Here is a 6,408-nt window from a genome sequence, read left to right as displayed (position 1 = left end):
GCTGCTTGGGTAACATGCTTGGATTTCATTCTGAAATTAAAGGCCCAGCATTCTGAGAATAATACACCCTTACCATCAGTCTGCAGATAGCCCTATTTGACTTCTGTTTTATAGGATTTGTTAAGGGCCTGATTCCTGGTAAAATATTTTTCTTGGAGTGAGGGTGACTTAAATGCTTGGCAATATAACTCAGTTAGCCAGAAGTATTTGATTTAAATATTCTAGTATCTCTTATTCTTATCTGCCCAGCTGTATTTTTAAATTGGACAATTTTAACCTTCCATGTTGACTGAAAGATCAAGGGGGTCCTTCCCCTCTTGCTTTCTGTGAGTTTGCTGGTCTTGCTTCATGAGTATTTAGATTAGTGCCAGATGTGTTGTTGTCAGAGAGAAGGAGGAATCTGAAATGAACAATCAGAAAATGCTCATGTAATGTTTCTCCAAAATTCTTTGAGTGCAGGGAATTTTGAAACTTGAAAGGAGAAAAAGGCAGTTCATGTAACTGTAGGATGAAAGAAGTGTTGCTGAAAGCCAGAGGGGAGGGGCAGAAAGTGGCAGTCAGCTGGCCCTGCTTCCCTGCCTGCTCACCTCTGTCTGCACATCCTGCTCTTCCCCCAAGACAACGTCTCCCCTTCACAGATGCAGGGGCCTGCACCTTAGGGGGGAGAGGACCAGGCTCAGTAGGGAGGGCTTAATACAGTTTATTTCATCTGGACAGTAGAATACTATTCAGCCTTTAAAAAGAATGAGGTAAAGCAATGTAAATTCAAATGAAAAGATGTCTACAGTATATATTGTCAAATGAAAAAGCAAGTTGTAAAATTTACACATAGTATTATTTCATTTTATTTAAAATATACTTTATGTATGTATATATATATATAAGAAAAGGTATTGAATGATATGTGTTAAACTCCTTAAAGGAAATAAAATATATCTGGGCAAGAGATGGATAACTCTTACTTTCTACTCTTTGTGCTTTAAAATTATTTGAAATTTTATGGTTAATAAATGTTATTTTTATTATTGGAAAACATTTTTAATATAGACAAATTTGATGGGTAAAAGCAAATAATAATTTGGTTTTTATTGGTATATAACCTTAATTAAACACATCTCACCTCCAGTAAATGTGCAAGGAAGGGAAAGCAAAGGCAGATGAGAGTATTAAGTTTAGTGCAGTATGTGGCTTGTTCTCCCTACTTCTTAAATCTCACATAACATCAGCTGTGTCTTCCTGTCCATGAAAGCAAGGAACAAGTGTGCACTATCTAGTCCTCATTTCATCATGGTGGAGATGGAACTTCTGCCAGCAGTAAGGATTGCTCATGCTGGGGTTGAGTTTTCTCATTTGATCATTTAGTTTGCTTTCAATAGATTTACAGGATTCTTGAAGTAGAGCTGGCCTTCTAGCCTGAGTACCTTATTTAACAGATGATGACACTGAGCCCTACAGATAGGAAAAGGAGGCAAAACTGGAGGGACCTGGGTCACATGGGGCAAACTGGTCTTTGACGTTTTTCTAATTGAGGTAGGGTTGATGTACAATATTATATAAGTTCCAGGTTGCAGTTTTTAAAGGTTATACTCCATTTATAGTTATTATAAGATATCAGCTATATTCCCTGTACTGTATAACATATCCTTGTAGCTTATTTATTGTATAAGTAGTAGTTTGTACCTCTTAATTCCTTATCCCAGTCTTGCCCTCCCCTCTTCCATGTCTCCATGGATACCCATTAGTTTGTTCTCCATACCTGTGAGTCTGTTTTTTGTTGTTGTTGTTGTTGTTGTTATGTTCACTAGTATTCTTTTTCAGAGTTCATATATAAGTAATATTCTACAGTATTTGTTTTTTCTGTCTGACTTATTTCACTCAGCATAATACTCCCCAAGTCCATCTATATTGTTGCAGATGGCAACATTTCATTCTTTTTTATGGCTCAGTAATATTCCATTTTATATATACCACAACTTCTTTATCCAGTCATCTGTTGATGGACACTTAGTTTGCTTCCATATCTTGGCAAATGTAAATAAGGTTACCATGAACATTGGGGTTCATATATATTTTTAGGTTAATGTTTTCATTTTCTTTGGATGAATACCCAGAAGTGGAATTGCTAGATCATATATTAGTTCTATTTTTAGTTTTTTGAGAAGCCACCGTCCTGTTTTCCATTGTGGTTGTAATAGTTTGCATTTCTATTGTTCCTTCTTTTCCTAGTTTGGGTGTATAAATTATACTGACTAAACCCAGAGTGAACAAGTTGCTCACAGTGTCTCTCAATGTGACTACACATTGAATCAAGTGGGAAGCTTTTCAAATCAGGATGCCTGGGCCAATTATATCAGAATCTCTGGGTGGGGGTTTGTGATTTTGGGGGACTCAGCTCCTGAGGAGACTGATGCGCATGGACAGCCAGGGCTGAAAACTGGCTTCAAGCAGCACATGCTGCCTGCAATGACTTGACCTTCTGGATAAATCACAGGCCTCCAGGACTCAGCTCTCACACACTAGTCTCTGTATAAACTATACACCAACAGTGTATACGGGTTCAATTTTCTCCACATTGTTGCTGAATGTTTGTGGTTTTGTGGTCTTTTTGATGATAGCCATCCTGGTAGACACGAGGTAATATCTCACTGTGGTTTTAATTTGCATTTCTCTGATGATTAACAACACTGAATGTCTTTTCACTGCCTGTTTTCTTGGCTCAGTGGCATGAACTATAGGTCGATTTTCTTTTGATGAAGCAAGTAGGAGGAGGCTTGCTTTAGGTACTGCTGACAACACCTGAGATCTTCTTGGTCACTGAGTGAACACCTTACTCAGGCTCATTGACAAGAAAAAGGTGGTGGAGAATATAAAATGTGGCTTTGAAAATTCAGACATTGTAGAAAACTAAATCTTTTTTTTAAGAAGTAGTCATAATCTAATTTTTATTTCAGTCTGTTCTGTAGATAAGGATGTTCACATGCTGCCTTTTTTTTAATTTATTTTTTGTTCAGTTTCCAAGTGTGTTGGAGGTTGGGTCTGGGAATGGTTCTTCTTTTTCATTTTATTATAGCTCTCTATCTTTATGGGTTAAAGATTGTCAGTTATCTGTTGTAGACTTGAAGGGCTTTTTTTAAGTGGAAGATTTCCTATGTTGGCTGCGCACATTTCCATGATATTGCTGTGAGATCTGTTTTTGGTATGGTGTGGTGCCATGTCATTCTTGTGAGTGCATTGCCTGTTATTTCTATGATTGTCAATGTGGTTTTTGTTGTGGTGAACACAATCTACTTTTGTTGTTTAACAGAGCCTCATTTTGATTAGGTGTTTATCACAGATTGGAGAGTGGCTAGGGCTTCTCCTTTTATTGGAATTGAGACTTCCAAACCATTTCTGGGGTGCAGGCTGTGGTATGTGGTGTTGGAATGTCTCCAATACACACTCATAACAGTTCATTTGCCCTTTCTATTGCCATGGGAATGTCCAAATTCTACGCAGAAACACCAGTGGAAACAAATCTAAAGATGTCATGGACTAGGGCCTCCTGTAATGATCCTTCAGTCCCCCAGCTGGGTCCTCAGTGCAGTATCAGGTCAGTGCCATCCCTATTGTCACATTTTCATGTAGTAGACAAGGCTGATGGAAAGGCTTCAACTTCCCCTTCTGTGCACCCAGATCTCTGCTCTTGGCTCTCTCTTCCTTGTGGCATGGGACCACCAAGACAACCACTGAGCATATCCACACCCTCTGCCTTGGACCCAATAAAAATCACAGTTGTGCCTATGAAATATGCAGGTTCTTTGGCCATGGATTCTGATTTCAACCCGAACTACCCCTGGGTCTCTCAGACCAAAATTATGATGATTCTGATAGAACCGTGCTTCTCTTCTATTGCAAAAATGCCAAATTGGGCCCTGGACCTGCAGAGATAGTGAATATGTCCGTGAGATACCTAGATAATCCACACCATGTGCATCAGCAATGTTGCTATTTGAATTCAGGTCCCAGGCAGTTCTGTTCCATAGACACTACCAATCACAGAAAACAACACACTCCAACCCCTTGAGACTCAGTCTGTGCCATCAGCCTCAGCCCTCTCCCTCAGCTTCAGCAGACATTACTAGCTCAGCATCAACAGCTCAAGTCAAGGTCTGGGGATTGATTACAGGGATATTTTGTGCTGGTTTCTTTCAGTTCTGTCAGCCAGGCATCTGCTGTGCACTCCTCTCACCCTCATTGGATCTCCTTCAATCCCAACTGATCTCTCTGTGTGTGTCCCAGTAAAAGAGTGTTTTCCCCTTTTTGGCTCCCTCACCAAATGTCAGGTCCTGCACTGATTTCCTCTACTACTTTTCTTTTTCCTCCTTCCCAATTTTGTGAGGACCTTTTCTGTCTCTTGAAGTAAGAGAGAGAAAAGGTGAAATTGATGTTCAACCAATGTCCAGCATGTGTCCTGAGCCAAGGGGTGAGTGTACATGGATGAGAGTGAGCTAAGAATGCACTTGTAATCAAGAAAATATATCAAACACAAGAATGTTATATGGGGATTAAGTTTTATAGGAGAAGAGGAATGAAATGAGTTCTGCAAGGGAAACAACTATGTAAAATTCCTGGCTTTTCTAGAACAGTTTGTTTATAATGTGTGTGTGTGTGTTTTTTTTTATATGGGTGATATGGTAGATACAAAATCACTTTGGTATTTAATTTAGCTTCCATTGTGTACATTAAAAATAGTGGTTTTTGTAAATCAATATTTATAATGTAAGAAGCACCATCTTTTATAATGATATAAAGTCAAGATAAAATTTTTACATATTATCTTTTTAAATGGATGAGGAAAGGACACAGTGTTTCAAAATCCTTTAAGAGGGTAGTGGATGAAAAAACATTCAGGCACTATGTTCTAAACTGCCTGGAAGCTGAGAACCTGTGCTGACCATTTAACATTTTGACCCAGTGAAATGATAAAGCCAGAGTCATTTCAGAAATGTCCAAAAGCTATTTCAAGCATCCCCTGCAATTGGCCACATCCAGAACTCTGAACACAGTAAATGTTCAGTTAACACTAGCTCATTGACAAAATATTTTGGCCATTCAACTGATATCTATTAACAGCATAAATACAATATCCCTTCTTCCTAACTCTAACCTTCAAGGAGATCTTTCAATTTTTCAAATATCAGTCAAAAGTATGTTATTGAATGAAACCCTCTACTAGATAATAAGTACACTGAATTTGGTTGTTTTGTTCTTTTCCAGATACTGATTTACATGCCAAGTATAATGCCTGGCCCAGGAAGCTCAGGAGATGAATCAAATAACTTGACCATGAAGGAGCACTGAGGAGGAGGCAGAGAAGATCTCTGGCATGGGTATTATAATAGGCATACTACAATGCTCAGAGGCAGTGCAGAGGAAGAAATGAGGAGCTCTTGGAAGTGGTGGGCAGAGGGCAAGTGTTTGGAATGTTCTTTAAGAATAGGTACACTTGAACTGACTCTTAAATGATGGGCAGGTGTTTGACAAGGCAATGTGAACACCACAGATAGAGGGGAGTGAAGCCACCTGGAATCCTTCCTCTCTGCACTGCAAACAGTTTGGGATGCTTGGTGCATATGGCACATGACTGTGCACATTCTGTCGATGTTGTGTGCACTGATGATTTAGAAATGACAGAAGGGCAAGTGGTGAAGCTGGAGAGTTGCAGAAGCACACAGAGGAAGACTGCCTTACATGGTTCTTCAAGATATTTGGACATGATCCTGTGGCAAAGCAAGTCATTACATGATTATTAAACTAAGTAGTATTGGTGTGGAATTTGCCTTCCACAACAATTATTTTCCTGCAGTGTGGATGACAAATTTGGGAGGTGGAAGAGGGGAAAGAATACAAACTGAACTGCTGGTTGGAAGACAATTATCAGTGGTCCTGGAAAGACTCAAGGAAATCAAGAAGCTGTAAAGGAAGGGTGCTGAAGGGAGGGACCTTAAGGATATGGCCTCTGGACAAACTGATTACTATTGTTTAAGGAGTAGTTTAGTGGGGAGCAAAGCAAAGACAAGCACAAAATGTGTTCTAAGACTTTTGGGGTTATGTAATTGGGTAAATGGTATTGATATTTGCAATATATATATATATATATATGGAATCAAAAAATTGGTCACAAGTTTCTGGGAGAGAAAGTATCTTCGGCACCCTAACTCCAGGTCCTCAGTTTTTCTATGAGGCAGGAAGCACAGGTGATGTTATCCCTATTTTATGTCCAAAGGGGTAAACTTTTTGCCTACTATCACATGCAGCAGGTTGGGAAGTTTACTCTCTACCAGGCTTAAGAACAGGTAAACAAGGGAGACAAGAACCATGCTTTCACAGAACTTATATTCTTGTGTTTGTGTTGGGGGGAACAGAATA

Source organism: Camelus bactrianus, chromosome 3, assembly GCF_048773025.1.
Source record: "Camelus bactrianus isolate YW-2024 breed Bactrian camel chromosome 3, ASM4877302v1, whole genome shotgun sequence".
Taxonomy (NCBI): Eukaryota; Metazoa; Chordata; class Mammalia; order Artiodactyla; family Camelidae; genus Camelus; species Camelus bactrianus.
The sequence above is the reverse complement of the archived record's forward strand: the minus strand, read 5'-3'. Positions refer to the sequence as shown.